Source organism: Hemitrygon akajei, chromosome 5 (assembly GCF_048418815.1).
Source record: "Hemitrygon akajei chromosome 5, sHemAka1.3, whole genome shotgun sequence".
Classification (NCBI taxonomy): Eukaryota; Metazoa; Chordata; class Chondrichthyes; order Myliobatiformes; family Dasyatidae; genus Hemitrygon; species Hemitrygon akajei.
Window position 1 is genome coordinate 25,803,688 of NC_133128.1, and position 16,902 is coordinate 25,820,589.

Below are 16,902 nucleotides of genomic sequence, written 5' to 3' on the forward strand. Positions count from 1 at the left end.
TTTAAGCATTCTCCCATTCCTGTGGTAAACACAGACTTGTGGGCTATAGGGCCTGGTCCTGTGCTTTGAGTTCTATATTTTATATTCTATGTTGTCCTTCCCTTTTATCAGTTTAATGTGCTGTATTCACAGTTTAGGATGTGGTTGCCTCCACATTGAGCAGGCCAAGTGCAGATGGAGTGACTACTTTGGACTACAGCTCAGTCAGCCACCCCTAACTCTCTATCTCACTCATACTTTGAAACCTTTATCTTTGAACTCATATACTAATGAGATAATCAAAATCAAAATACTGTCAATGCGTACAATAACTCTGCATCTTCAGCACTGTGCATTAAAGCTTCTGGATTCAACAATGAGGCATTTTGAGAGATACATGGAGGAGAGGGCCTGGGAGGGTTATGGGACAATCATGGCCAACTGTGACTTACAGACCCCCAAGAGGACCACAGCGTTGTTATTGGGTTTGGAGGTTTACATACCCCAATGACTCAGAGATCTACATTGGTTGGAATCAGGACTTTATACTTTGGCCCTTGGTAGGGTCACCCATGCCGAACAGGTCAAAGGATAGAGGTCAGACTAAGAGTCGTCCACCGGTCCTCCAGGTTTGGGGTTTCAGCTCAAGGCTAACAACTCTGACTGGTCAAACAAAATTGTTATGGAAACAGCAATGAAGAATCCCTCTGCACCTGAGATTGATGGTATTCCCGGGTCTTCACCTGGGACTTGCGTGACTGACGGTGGTAAAAACCGAGAGGAAGCTACTGGCATGACGAAGGAAGCCCTGAACACCACCAGAGATAGAGGACCTTCATTCTTGCCCTAAACGCCAGTGATTTAATGGGTAGTAAGTTACTTCCAGGGAGAACGCTGTGTTCAGTATGCACACATTGGGCTAAAGGGCTTGTTTCCATGCTATGTTACTCTAAGACTCTATGACTCTATGTCTTTAGGATGTGAGTGGAAACTAGAGCACCTGGAAGAGACTCACAGTCATAGGGAGAGCATGCAAACTCCACACAGACAGCAACAAAAGCCAGGATCAGATCTGGAGCCCTGCAGCTTTAAGGCAAAAGCATTCATTGTTGAACCACCTCATTTATTTTGGAATGTAGTTCCTTTCATTTTATTGGTTGTGGACTGCATCCTCTCCCACGCCGCAGGGTGAGAACACTACACACTGTCACTTCAGGCAATGCACAACCACTACATCATTTGGTCATGTTGAACACCTGGAAAAACAAAGAAAGTCTACACCAAAATTGCACCTAGTTACGCCTGATTAATGACTGATGTCAACCCCTCAGAAACATACACAAGATCATTAAATGTGCTAGAAAAAATTCTCTCCTCTCAATGCCACTTTCTTGGAAGTTGTTGGTACAATTTTTTTTTAATTTATTGCGATACAGTGGTAAATAGGCCCTTCCAGCCCTTTGAGCCATGCTGCCCAGCAATCCCCCCATTTAACCCTCACCTAGTCATAGGATAGAATAATCCCTGCTCAATTACCATCAGCATATAACCTGTAGCACCAGAGGTCCCAACACACTAGACCAAGTTATACTAAGATAAGGCTCTTCCAAGCCCAGACCGCATTTTGGGAAATCTGATCAGTTGGCTGTCCTTCCCCTACCTGCATACAGGCAGAGGCTAAAGAGCAAGGCTCCAGAGATTAGGACAACAAAGAGGTGGTCACAGGAGGCAAAGGAGTGGCTATGGGATTCCTTCAAGTCGGTGGACTGAGCCGTGTTCAAGAACTCATCTGTGTATCATGGTTGTCACAGACAATATAAAAATAGTTGTAGACAAGTGAGTTCCCACAAAATCTTTCAGAGTCATCCCCAGCCAGATGCCCTGGATGATCTTGTTGAGGGCAAGATTAGGGGCATTCAAGTCTGGTGACCAAAGAAGTTACAAGGTACGACCTCCATAAAGCATCTCACAGGCCAAGTGGAAATTCTGAACTGAATCTGAATCAACGAAAGATGCTGAACAGTTGTGACAGAGCTAGAATTCTATCATCTCTGATAAAATTAAAGCAAGCAACTAGGTGACAACAGAGCTGCACTTCCAGGTGATCTCAATACCTTCTGAGCTTGCTTTGACCATCAAAACATGAAGGAAACAGCACTAACTCCCACAGCCCCTGATGACCCTGTGATTTCAGTCTCTGAGGCTGGCATCTAAGCAGCCTTCCGGAGGGTGAACCCATGAAAAGCATCCAGCCCAGATGGAGTAGTTGGCCAAACACTAAAGACCTTTGTTGATCAACTGGTTGGAGTGTTCACTTAAATCTTTAAACTCTTGCTTTGGCATTCTGGGGTACCCACCTGACTGAGAAGAATGCAGTAACCTGCCTCAATGACCATCATCTAGTGGCACAGTGATGAAGTGTTTTGAGAGGTTGGAGAAGAAACATATCAACTCCTGCCTGAGAAGTAACTTGGTCTGCAGTAGATGCCATCTCATTGGCTCTTCAGTCAACTCTGGAACATTTGGTCAGCGCAGATACATACATCAGGATGCTCTTTATCGACTACTGTTCAACATTCAGCACCATTATCCCCCTCAAAATTAATCAATAAACTTCAAGACCTTCGCCTCAATACCTCCCTGTGCAATGGGATCCTTGATTTCCACACTTACAGACCCTAGTCAGCTGGGATTGGCAACAACATCTCCTCCACAACCTCCATCAGCACAGGAGCACCACAAGTCTGTGTGCTTAGCCCCCTGCTCTTCTATACTGTGTAGCTAAGCACAGCTCCAATGCCATATTCAAGTTTACTGACGACACCACTTTTGGAGGCCAAATCAAAGGTGTTGACAAATGAGGATATAGGAGGGAGACTGAAGATCTGCCTGAGTGACGCCATAAACACAACCTCTCACACAATACCAGCAAGGCCCAGGAATTGATTATTGACCCCTCAGCAGGAGGAAACCAGAGTTCTATCAGGCAGCTCTCAGTGGAAGATCAGCAACTTTAAATAATGAGTGTTATTATTTTGGAGGACTTGTCCTGGGCCCAGCACATAAATGCAATTACAAAGAAAGCATGGCAACACCTTTGCTTCCTTAGGAGCTTGCAAAGATTTGGCATGATATCTAAAACTTTGACAAATTTTTATAAATGTGTAGTAGGAAGTATACTGACTGGCTGCATTGCAGGCTAGTATGGAAACACCAATGCCCTTGATCAGAAAATCCAACAAGAAGTAGTGGATATAGCCCAGTCCATCACGGGTAAAGCCCTCCCCACCACGGATATAGCCCAGTCCATCACGGGTAAAGCCCTCCCCACCACGGATATAGCCCAGTCCATCACGGGTAAAGCCCTCCCCACCACGGATATAGCCCAGTCCATCACGGGTAAAGCCTTCCCCACCACGGATATAGCCCAGTCCATCACGGGTAAAGCCTTCCCCACCACGGATATAGCCCAGTCCATCACGGGTAAAGCCTTCCCCACCACGGATATAGCCCAGTCCATCACGGGTAAAGCCCTCCCCACCACGGATATAGCCCAGTCCATCACAGGTAAAGCCCTCCCCACCACGGATATAGCCCAGTCCATCACGGGTAAAGCCCTCCCCACCACGGATATAGCCCAGTCCATCACGGGTAAAGCCCTCCCCACCACGGATATAGCCCAGTCCATCACGGGTAAAGCCTTCCCCACCACTGAGCACATCTACTCGGAGCATTGTCGCAGGAAAGCAGCATCCGTCATCAGGGACCCTCACCACCCAGGCCACGCTCTCTTCTCGCTGCTGCCATCAGGAAGAAGGTACAGGAGACTCAGGACTCACACCACCAGTTCAGGAACAGTTATTATCCTTCAACCATCAGGCTCTTTAACAAAAGGGGATACCTCCACTCAACTTCACTTGGCCCATCACTGAAATGTTCTCACAATATGGACTCACTTTCAAGGTGCCTCATCTTAAGTTCTTGATACTTATTTTTTTTTGTGTATTTCTCTGTTTCTTTCTTTATTAATTCATGTATTTATGAATGATCTCTTTCTTATTGTATTTGCACAGTTTTGCTGTCTTTTGAATGAGCAGTTGATGTGGTCTTGCATTGATTATATTATGGTTATTATTCTATTATGGATTTATTGGCTAAACAATGTCAGTGCATCTTCCCAGATCAACACAGAGTCCCTAGTCATTCTCCAACAGCTATGTTAGATAGATCATGCCCAAAACCAGATGTCCAAAACATTCTAAGACCTCTGTCATAGAAAGAGATCATCAAACACAGAAGACCGGCAGAGAGCCATGCCAGCATCTGTACTTCATTAGGAGCTTGAGGAGAGATGGCATGTCACCAAAGACTCTTGCAAATGTCCACAGATGTACCCCAGGAAGCACTCAGACTGCTTGCATCACTGCCTGGTAGGGACGCTCCAATGCACAGGATCAAAAGAAGCTGCCATTTGATGTTTGTAGACTCAGACGGCTTCACCAAGGGCACAATCCTCCCCACCATCAAGGACATTTTCAAAGGAAGCACCATCCGTCATTAAAGACCCCAACATCTGGGACAAGCCCTCTTCTCATTGCTACCATCAGGGAGGAAATACAGATGCCCGAAGGTGCCCACTCAACATTTTAGGAAGTTTCTTCCCCTCTGCCATTAGATTGCTGAATGATCCATGAACCTGTGAACACTACTTTTCTTCTTTTGCATTACTTATTGATTTTGTTTCTTATTGTATTTTACTGTAATTTTTATGTCTTTTACGTGCTGCCACTAAACAACAAATTTCACAACATATGTCAGTGATAATACGCCTGATTCTGAGATTCAAGGAGGTGCTCTAAGTTTTCTGAAGTGCAGCATTACCACTGGCTCATGTCTACTCAGAGTGGAGAAGGAGAACTTGGGATGCATTGAGAACCTTGAGTCAAAGTTCAAAGTAAATTTATTATCAAAGTACATGTATTTCACCATAGACAAATCTGAGTTTCATTTTCTTCTGGGCACACTCAATAAATCCATAATAGAATAATAACCATAATAGAATCAGTGGAAAACTGCACTAACTTGGGCATTCAGCCAGTGTACAAAAGACAACAAACTGTGCAAATACAGAAGTAAATAAATAGGTAGATAAATAAATAAATATCAACAACATGAGATGAAGAGTCCTTGAAAGTGACTTGAAAATGAGAAGGTTATGGGAACATTTCAGTGATAGGGCAAGTGACGTTACCTTCTTTGGTTTAAGAACCAATAATTTGCTGTTTGAAGATCATCTGGGTGTTCCAGCATTCAGCAGCCTCCGAGCGGATGCTGGAAGGCAGTAACAGCGGGCATGAACCTCATGGTAGGAGGCTTTGGGATGGGGTGCGAGCCAATGTTTGACTCCATTTCGCTGATTAAAGCTTACACTGTGTGCCGATTGAAGTGACAAGGGAGATTGACACATTGAGGCAAATGCGGAAGGTGAGCGCCGGCTGCCTGCCTTTTCATCGCTGTGTGTCCGGACAGGGAAGACTGCCTTTTGATCACTGGTGGGATCGCTCTGCTGCCGGAGAGGGGAGACTGCCTTTTGATCACTGGTGGGATCACTCTGCTGCCGGAGAGGGGAGACTGCCTTTTGATCACTGGTGGGATCACTCTGCTACCAGAGAGGGGAGACTGCCTTTTGATCGCTGGTGGGATCGCTCTGCTATGGAGAGGGGAGACTGCCTTTTGATCACTGGTGGGATCGCTCTGCTACCAGAGAGGGGAGACTGCCTTTTGATCGCTGGTGGGATCGCTCTGCTATGGAGAGGGGAGACTGCCTTTTGATCACTGGTGGGATCGCTCTGCTGCCGGAGAGGGGAGACTGCCTTTTGATCACTGGTGGGATCGCTCTGCTACCAGAGAGGGGAGACTGCCTTTTGATCGCTGGTGGGATCACTCTGCTACCAGAGAGGGGAGACTGCCTTTTGATCGCTGGTGGGATCGCTCTGCTATGGAGAGGGGAGACTGCCTTTTGATCACTGGTGGGATCGCTCTGCTACCAGAGAGGGGAGACTGCCTTTTGATCGCTGGTGGGATCGCTCTGCTATGGAGAGGGGAGACTGCCTTTTGATCACTGGTGGGATCGCTCTGCTGCCGGAGAGGGGAGACTGCCTTTTGATCACTGGTGGGATCGCTCTGCTACCAGAGAGGGGAGACTGCCTTTTGATCGCTGGTGGGATCGCTCTGCTATGGAGAGGGGAGACTGCCTTTTGATCACTGGTGGGATCGCTCTGCTGCCAGAGAGGGGAGACTGCCTTTTGATCACTGGTGGGATCGCTCTGCTATGGAGAGGGGAGACTGCCTTTTGATCACTGGGGGGATCACTCTGCTACCAGAGAGGGGAGACTGCCTTTTGATCACTGGTGGGATTGCTCTGCTACCAGAGAGGGGAGACTGCCTTTTGATCACTGGGGATCACTCTACTACGGAAGAGGGGAGAACCTGCTGCTGTGCCTGGAGAAGGTTACCCAAGTCTTTTGCATATTGGATATGGACTTGGACTATGGACTTTTCTTCAGTCATATAGTTTTTTTATATTTTGCCCGATCTTTCTCATTTTTTTTTGTGCAGGGAGGGAGATTTGGCAGTTGATGTTCCTGTTCCATTTTGTTCATTTTTTTCGTGCAGGAGGAGAGATTTGGGGGTTGATGGGCCTGTTCCATTTTTTTGTGTGGGGAGGGTGGATTTGGGGTTGATGTGCCTGCTCTGGTTTTTGTTCATTTTTTGTTCTGGAAGGGGGAATTTGGGATTTGATGATCGTGCTGCCTTTCTTTTCTTTCTTGGTTTCATGGCTAACCAGAGAAGAAGAATTTCAGTGTTGTATACTTCAATAGATGAACATTTTAAACTTTTGGACTTTTGAACCTGATGGATGAGGAGTAATAACTGTTCCTGAAACTGTCAGTGTGAGTCCTGAGACTCTTATACCTTCTTCCTGAAGGCAACACCATGAAGAGAACGTGACCTGGGTGGTGGATATCCCAATGATGGATGCTACTTTCCTGCAACAATGCTTTGTGTCAATGTGCTCAATGGTGGGGAGGGCTTTATGTGTGACAGACTGGACTGTCTCCATTACTTTTTGTTGGATTTTCCATTCAAGGAGTTTCCATATCAGGCTGTAATGCAGCCGGTCATATGCTCTCCACCACACTTCTATAGAAGTTTGTCAAAGCTTTAGATGTCATGCCAAATCTTTACAAAATCTTTACAAAAGTAGAGGTACTGCCATGCTTACTTCGTAATTGCATATACATGCTGGACCCAACATCGAAAGCACACAGAAGCGTCATCCCACATACTAGCCATCACCCAACCTCTCAGCCACCTTCTGCCCCTTGGGTGGAAGATTCTGCGATTCCTACATTGTCTTGTTAACCACATCAGTGCTGACAAAGCTGGAATGGGAACAAGTTATCCTCAATCTGAAGGGATTACCTGAGAGAAAGAAAACAGCAACCGCTTTTAAATATCAAAGCACTTAACCACAACATTATAAATAAAAAGACTGGTGACAAAACACAGAGCATTATTTAGGCAGGTCATCAAAAGATTGATCAGAATGATAAGGTTTAAGCAGAAGCTTAAAGCGATAGAGGAAGACAGGAGTAGGGGTTCAGAGAGGAAATTCCTGAGCTCCAGATGCTGATGATGAATATCAAAGGAGAAGCGATTACAATCAGAGGCGCATAAGTGCCCAAGATCTATGGAGTATAGAGGTTGCAAAGGGCTGCAGGGCATGAAGGGAGTACAGAGGATGGGCAAAGCCATGGATGGATTTGAAAACATCAGCACCATTTGTAAAATCAAGATGTTGCTGAACTTGGTGATGCTCTACAAGCTCAATGGTGCTGAATCCATGTAACCTGGTTCAGTTTAGGAAACAGATGGAAGACATTCAGATTCAGATTTATTTAAAGTTCAAAGTAAATTTTGTATATTAGATGTTCTAAACGTGGAGTAGTATCTTCAACAGAGGAAATAAATGAGACATTCAAGAATTACTTTAAAGAACTGTATACAAGTGGCTCAGTTCCTTCTGAGAATGATTTCACCGATTTTTTTAATGGACTAGACCTCCCTACGTTGTCATTAGAGGACACCAAAACTCTAGACTCTCCTATTACACTGGATGAGCTACTCAAAGCAGTCAAAGCTACAAATAGAGGCCGTACGCCAGGTATTGATGGTCATACCTGTGGAACTTTACCTGGCACTTTGGGATATTCTTGGACCAATATGGTTAAAAACATTAAATTACGCTATTGGAAATGGTGCTTTCCATAGAGACCTAAACACAGCCCTGATCTCAGTTATACCTAAGCCCAGTAAGGACCCCTTGGAGTGTGCCAATCACCATCCAATCTCCTTCATAAATGCCAACCTCAAGATATGTTCCAAAGTCTTAGCCAGTAGACTCGAGACAGTAGTTGGGAAAATAATTAGCCCAGATCAAACAGGCTTTATCAGGGGACGTTTCGCATCTGATAATATTCGCTGACTCTTACACATACTGAGTACAACACATAAAATCCCGCCTGCCTGTGGCCTGCTATTTCTAGATGCTGAAAAAGCATTTGATTGCCTTGAATGGCCATACCTTTGGAGAGCTCTAAAAGAATTTAAGTTCAGCGATAAATTTATCAATATGATTCAAACACTGTATGCTAATCCTTCAGCCCGGGTATGTGTGGGAGGGAGTTTCTCAGAGTTATTTGACATAGGATGGGGCACATGACAAGGGGATCAGCTGTCTCCTTTAATTTTTACTATATCTATTGAACCACTTGCACATTTAATTAGAAACTCTTCTCAGATCTCCCCTATAGGTACAACATCACATTCGATATCACTTTACGCGGACGACACATTAGTTTATATGGCAAATGTTCAACAAACTCTCCCCTATGTTTTAAAAACACTGGAGCAGTATGGATTTCTTTCAGGATACAAAGGTAATTTGTCAAAATCAGCACTGATGCTGATTAATACAGATAAAAGTAAGGTGTCTCTCCCTCCCCAGATTAATGTTACAAATGAGGTCCTCTACTTGGGTATTAAAGGTAGTACTTCCCTATCATCTGTGGCTAAAACAAACTACTCTTTAATTTTGAAAAAAATAGAAGAAGATATTAATAGATGGAGACACCTGCCAGCATCAGTCCCAGCCCGTATATCGGTCATTAAAACGAACATCTTACCCCGCATTAATTTTATCAACTCAATGATCCCACTTGCGCCTCCAACAGGATATTAGCAAAAACTGGTCTCCTTATTCAGGAGGATAGAGGAGACATGATATAGGCGTACAAGACATTAAGAGGAATAGACGGAGTTGACAGCCAGCGCCTCTTCCCCAGGGCACCACTGCTCAGTACAAGAGGACATGGCTTTAAGGTAAGGGGTGGGAAGTTCAAGGGGGATATTAGAGGAAGATTTTTCACTCAGAGAGTGGTTGGTGTGTGGAATGCACTGCCTGAGTAAGTGGTAGAGGCAGATACACTAGTGAAATTTAAGAGACTACTAGACAGGTATATGGAGGAATTTAAGGTGGGGGGTTATATGGGAGGCAGGGTTTGAGGGTTGGCACAACATTGTGGGCCGAAGGGCCTGTAATGTGCTGTACTATTCTATGTTCTATGTTCTATGTTCTTACTACGATGCTATGTTTAGAACAGTAAATGACCCAATATAAAGTGGTCAGCTCTACAATTCAAAAAGTCGGATGGGGGATTGGCATGTCCAAATTTTAAACTGTATCACTGATAGATAGATAGATAGATACTTTATTCATCCCCATGGGGAAATTCCAACTTTTTTCCAATGTCCCATACACTTGTTGTAGCAAAACTAATTACATACAATACTTAACTCAGTAAAAAAAATATGATATGCATCTAAATCACTATCTCAAAAGCATTAATAATAGCTTTTAAAAAGTTCTTAAGTCCTGGCGGTAGAATTGTAAAGCCTAATGGCATTGGGGAGTATTGACCTCTTCATCCTGTCTGAGGAGCATTGCATCGATAGTAACCTGTCGCTGAAACTGCTTCTCTGTCTCTGGATGGTGCTATGTAGAGGATGTTCAGAGTTATCCATAATTGACCGTAGCCTACTCAGCGCCCTTCGCTCAGCTACCGATGTTAAACTCTCCAGTACTTTGCCCACGACAGAGCCCGCCTTCCTTACCAGCTTATTAAGACATGAGGCATCCCTCTTCTTAATGCTTCCTCCCCAACACGCCACCACAAAGAAGAGGGCGCTCTCCACAACTGACCTATAGAACATCTTCAGCATCTCACCACAAACATTGAATGACGCCAACCTTCTTAGGAAGTACAGTCGCCTCTGTGCCTTCCTGCACAAGGCATCTGTGTTGGCAGTCCAGTCTAGCTTCTCGTCTAACTGTACTCCCAGATACTTGTAGGTCTTAACCTGCTCCACACATTATCCATTAATGATCACTGGCTCCATATGAGGCCTAGATCTCCTAAAGTCCACCACCATCTCCTTGGTCTTGGTGATTTGTATTAAAAAGTCTTAACTATTGGATGGAGGAGGATAAAGTTTCTTCATGGAAAAATATAGAACAAGAGCTAATAGCAGCAATAAGGTTGAAGGTTCCTTATAGGAATGTCTACCAAAAAATGTGATTTGTATTACGGTCCAATTTTAACCCATATGCCACAAGTGTTTAGAGCAGCAGAAAAATTCCTAAAATTTAAAAGCGTATGGTGCAAGTCATCTCATTATGGAACAATAATCATTTTCTATCTGAGGGGAAACGATTCACTAACAGAACTTGGGAGAATAAAGGTATTACTGCTCTTCAAGATATTAATGGGGCAAGTACTATCCTTAGTTTTCAAGAACTGGTATCTCAATATAATATTGATAAACACTCTCTTTTCTTCTAATTTAGAGTAAGATCAGCTTGTAAAGCCTACGGGGTTCCCTGGGGGTCAGATTTAAAGGATCATCCCATTTTAAGTTGGATACAGAGTGCTCCAAGACAGATAGTGTCATACATCTATGATAAATTAAACCCACATAAATATATGCCCACATCAGGAATGAAAGCCTGGGATAGGGACATATCTGAATTGGGACAAGACTTAGACTGGGATGTGATTTGGGATAATGCTGCTGGTGCTTCAAAAAACCAAAATCATTGCTATATACACTTGAAATTCTGTCATAGAGCATATCTAACACTGAGAGTTAGACATCAAATGGGACTGGTTCCTGACCCATATTGCTCACCTTGCCCACACGGAACCGTTAGCTGTTTTATACATGTTGTATGGGAATATCCAGGGGTTTTTGGTTTGTGGGGGAAGGTTATCAGTACTTTTACAGAACTAACGGGGGTACAATTACCAATGGACTCTGCTGTACATCTTCTAAATGATGACTCCCACCTTTCCCTTACAGGAAAAAAACATGCAAAATCTGGCTGGCAGGCCTGACTGCAGCAAAGAAGATTGCAGTCCAGCGTTGGAAACCTCCCCATGATATTTCAAATACTCACTGGCTTCGGAGCTTTTTGGACATTTCTTACCTGGAATTATCATCAGCGAGAGTAAATGATGCACGACCAAACACAATCTTAATGTGGACAAATTTGATATCTAACTGAAAAGATCTTCTGTTAAAATGGGAATGCTCTGTCTGTGTATGCACTACTATTCAGTTGGTTGGTGGAGGGGAGAGGGGTTGAGGGGGAGGGGGGGTGGAGAAGGGAGTAGGGATGAGGGTTGGGGGGTGGCTGGGTTAAACAGTCAAAACGTAATCGGCAACTGGTTGTATTGAATGTAATTTGCTGGTGTTGCAATAAAAATTAGTGATTAAAAAATGTAAATTTTGTATCGAAGTACATATATGTCACCATATACACCCCTGAGATTTATTTTCAGGCAGTATACTCAGAAATCCATAATAGAACAAAACCCATAATAGAATCAATGAAAGACCACACCAACTTGGAAGTCAACCAGTGTAGAAAATATGCAAGCACAGAAAGAAAGAAATAATAATAATAAGTAAATAAGCAAAAATATATTATCAACATGAGATGAGGAGTCCTTGAAAGTGAGTCCATTGATTATGGGAACATTTCAATGATGGGACAAGTGAAGTTGAGTGAAGCTTTACCCCCTTTGGTACATGAGCCTGTTGGTTGAGGGGTAATAATTGTTCCTGAATGTGGTGATGTGAGTCCTGAGGCTCAACACATGTACATTGAAACATACAGTAAATGCATCATTTGTATTAATAACCAGCACACCCAAGGGAACTCACCTTCCAGTGCCAACATAGTATGTCCACAATATTCCACAAACAACAACAACAACAAAACAAAACAAAAGCTAAACAAGACCCTTTTTACAGCTCCCACCCACTCGCACACCCAGACAGGCTTTCCACCCCAGAACAAGCTGCTCCTGGGCCTCCACAGATTCTGAGACTCACAGGCATCAAGACTCCAACTTTAGAATTCACCCCAAGATGCTAATCACAGGATTGACCTTCAGGCTTCGATTTCCGGACTCGCACGGACCTCTGACCTGGATCCTTGTGGCTCCCTCAGACCTGTCTACTTTTGATCCTCAAACTTCAGGCTTTAGCCTCCAGACATCAGCAAAACAGACAGAAGACAAAGCAACAACAGTCTTCCAGCCCTCTACCCATGCAATATTGGGAAGTAAAACGATCTCTGGTTGGAGGTTATTACATTCATACAAGGATTCTAGTATCTACACCTCAATTGAAAGCTGTAGGAACCTGGAGTGCTAGCACTGCCTTCAGTGCTCAAATCCCTTGAGGAGAACTCAGAACCTTTAAACGTAGAGGGAAAGTTGTCACCCACATAATTACCTTTGCCATGTAGTGGAGTCCAAACTGTCAGTGGTTCTCAATGTAAGTCATTGGACCTTGATTTGTATGTAGTTTGCCCAGTGCCTGACTTAGTGATCCTTGGTGCTTCTGTCATGGCTATCAGTAGATTGCAGTACTTCCTACAATTTCCAAGCCATTACAACCACAGAGTGAATTTGAAAACCCCACAGTTAGCTCTGGACAGGCAGCATCAATGGAATAAATGGCCAATGTTTCAGGCTGAGACCCTTCATCGGGAATAGAAAAGGAGGAGGAAGGAACCAGAGTAAGATGAGGGTAGGGAAGGACACAAGCTGGCAGGTGATAGGTGAGACCAGGTGAGGGGGTAGATGGGTGGATGGGGCAGAGGGGATGAAGTGAGAAGCTGAGAGAGGATAGACAAAAGTGATAAAGGAATCTGATAGGACTGGATAGTGGACCATGGGAGAAAGGGAAGGAGGAGGTGATGGGCAGTGAATAAAAGGGAAGGAGCCAAGATGGGGAATGGAGAACGGGGAGGGGGAAGAAATTATCAGAAGTTGGAGAAATCGATGTTCATGTCATTAGGTTGGAGGCCTCCCAGATGGAATATGAGGTGTTGCTCCTCCAACCTGCATCTTTGCTGGTGGGTTGAAGGGAGGGATAATGTTCTCACAAAAAACTTTGCTGGGGTACTTTCGTATGAGGCAGTGACGTAATCTATGCTTATTACAGCTATGACACACTGAGTTCCGTCTCCTAGATTAAGAAGCTTTTTTATCTGCTGCCCATCTTGAAGCTGAAAATTGTGCTGATTGGGGCTCAGAACTTTCAGAGGAGTAATCTGATTAGATCCAGAATGGAAGGACTTCTGTAACTCAAAGGTGTGCACTGCAGTTACAATGTTTTGTGCAATGCACTTTTGATTCAGACACATCTAAAAAGATGCACGGTTTTAATAGAGAACCCCTTTCCACTGATTGTAAATTCCAGAACAAGTGGTAAAAATCTTAAAGGTTTACCCTAAAGTATTAAGGGTCTGGAAAACTTCGCCACACAGATATTAACAAGTCAATTGAAACATTGCAAGCTTAGGTAACAGATATATGTTATGTAAAGGATCACTCAATATATTTTTATATAGTCAGGGAGTCAAGGGATATAGGGTTAATGCAGGTGAGCAATTTTGACATTAAAGAAAAGCACAGCAGACACAGAGAGCTGACTCCTGCTTCTATTTCTTATATTATTATATGTGTGCAACAAAGACAGGAAAATGCAATTGAATTAAAAATACTGGACAAAAAAGATCTTGCTTCCTGAATGCTTTTGGGTGTATATTGTGCATTTTGGGCTGCTGATCATGAAAATCAGCATGAAAGTTCCCTATCATGCAGCATCTTTTTAAAATTGCCTACATTTGTTATTTCAATTCATAATTCAAGTCCATCAAAACGTTGTCCACGATGTAGCTGAAACATTTTTATCTTGTCCAGACATAATAAAGGGCATGTTCAGGCAGGGCAGATGCTGCACGGCAGGACAGGTTTTAGAAAGTCTATAAAAGCATCACACACACATACCATTCTATGCATCGTGTTTACATGCATATCTGTTTGTGATCATGATGACACGCATGCTCTATGCACATAGCATATTGTGGGTATTCATTATAATAATGTAATTGTATTTTCAGGTGTATTTGTGATAGCTAAATGTCTCGCCAATGAAGCAACAGCCACAATGTTACATTTGTGGTGAGGATATGCGTAAATCTCAAAGATGGAGCGTGACTCCTCTTGTTAAGAAAGCCTATGAGCTCTACTTTGGGTGTAAAATTGGCGACCAAGATGAAGCCTGGGCTCCTCACATTTGTTGCGCAACATGTGCTGCCGATCTTAGAACATGGCTCAGAGGTGCTCGGAAGTCAATGCTGTTTGCCGTCCAGATGATATGGCAAGAGCAGAAGGATCATGTGACAGACTGCTACTTCTGTCTGACCAATGTGTCTAGTTTCTCTGCTAAAAACAAGAAATCCTTTGAACACCCCAATCTCCCTTCAGCCATGAGACATGTGCCGCACTACGATAGTCTTCCAGTACCAAAGCCACCGGAGACTTGCAGTCAAGAGGAGGCAGACAAAGATGCCGTGATGCCTGAACCAGGAATGGAAAACGACACCGAAACTGATACAGATTTTGAAACCTTTACGTCAAGTGAGCCTCATCTGATAACTCAATCTGGGTTAACTGACCTGGCAGAGACCTGGGTTTGGCAAAGGCAAAAGCAGAGTCACTGGGTTCAAGATTGCAAGGATGGAATCTGCTGTCAGCAGGCACAAAAATTTCCGTGAGGGATTTTGATATTTGAGACAGATGTTTCCTGAGTAGCTGAAGCCAAGATTAAGGAAGGCATTTTTGTTGGTCCACAAATCAAACAGGTCATCAATGACAGGCAAGTCAAAGAACTTCTAGTGCGACCGGAGAAAATCACATGGAAGGCATTGAAGGATGTTGTTGAACATTTTCTTGGCAACTACAGAGCACCAAACTACTTACAGATGGTTGACAACCTGCTTCAAGCATACAAAACCATGATGTGCAACATGTCAGTAAAGATTCATTTTCTGCATTCCTGCTTAGACTTCTTCCCTGCAAATCTTGTGCTGTCAATGACGAGCATGGTGAAAGGTCTCACCAGGACATTGTGGTCATAGAGAAATGGTATCCGGGCAACCAGAATCCGCCAATGCTGGCTGATTATTGTTGGACACTTAAGCAAGAAGCCTCAGACCCTAGTACAAACAAAATTCATCAACAAAAGTTTTTAGCTTAGTTGAACTGTTGCAAAGCATCCGCACTGTTATGCAATTAAACACATTGTATTCATAAGTTATTTGCTTGGCTCTCCAAATCCTGAGGAAGCAATACTTCCAAAAAAAGGTACTGTCCATAGAAATCAACCTTGATCCAACTGAAGAGCAGAAAAATTTCGCTGGGCTAAATTGACTGTACTCATGGTAATAGTAAAAATTATTGTGATACTGCTCAAAAAGGCAGGTGAGATTTCTTAACGTCCAGCTAAAGAATTATCTCTCAGCCACTATCAATGAAACAGGTTAATCTACAGTATGGGTCAGTTACTTGCTGCTGTTTGTGGCACCTCACTGTGAACAATATAGTGGCATAATGCAGTGAGTGCAGTACGCGCACACACTCACAAATGTAAATTGATTTAACGATCCCCGAGGAAAATTCACAATGCCTGTTCCCAGCTCAGCCCATGATAGCATGTCAGTGTGCTGAGAGAGAAAAGGGGAGGAAGTGAACAGGTGAAACAGAGAGTGTATTCAAGACGAAGGGAAATGAGTGATAGTAGTCCTCAACTTAAAGGAGATCTTCATCTTCACCCTCTCCCGTTCCTTTGGGCCCCACGGTTTCCAGATTTGCCTCTTCAAAAACACTACTGGCTTAAAGTTTTGTGATCCCCATCCCAGTGAGAACTAATGCACCCCACAGCTTTCCCCTGTGAGCTGGATATCAGTGCTGAGATACAGGAAGTAGGAAAAGCACATTCAGCAAATCCAGCCCTGTACCATACCGTGCATCAGGGAACAGACACTCAATGGGCAGCTTGATTATATAGTCTCAACTTTACACAAAGAATAGACAAAAATTGTGGTGAGGAAGTGTAGCCTGCCACAGTGTAGGAACACAGGAACAGACCATTCAGCCCCTCGGGCTTGTTCCGCAGTTTAATTGAAACCTTGTGGCATCTCTTCCCGTTGCGGTACGGGGTACTCTCCCCCGACACACTCCTTTCAGCGCCTTCCTGGAGGTGCAAATCACATCTGAATCTTGGTGGGCAGCAGCGTGATTGTTCACATTCTAATTCTGTGCAGTGAGGAATCTGAGCTTCACCGTTTAAGAATCACACAGCTGTGCTGGATTTCCTGCCCGCAGCCAGCGAGAAGCTCGACGTAAAAAAACCAGGAGTTTGCATTGAATGTGTTCGTTGATG

At 43.8% G+C, this 16,902-nt stretch overlaps 1 long non-coding RNA gene across 1 annotated transcript in view; it reads left to right on the top strand.

Annotated features, from left to right (window-relative positions):
- Positions 1-11,702, top strand: part of LOC140727277 (uncharacterized) — a 40,805-nt gene extending 29,103 nt beyond the window's left edge. Inside the window, exon 3 of the long non-coding RNA XR_012098816.1 lies at positions 11,461-11,702. This is a non-coding gene — a long non-coding RNA (uncharacterized lncRNA). The remainder of the gene's footprint in view (positions 1-11,460) is intronic.
- The last annotated feature ends 5,200 nt before the right edge of the window (positions 11,703-16,902 follow it).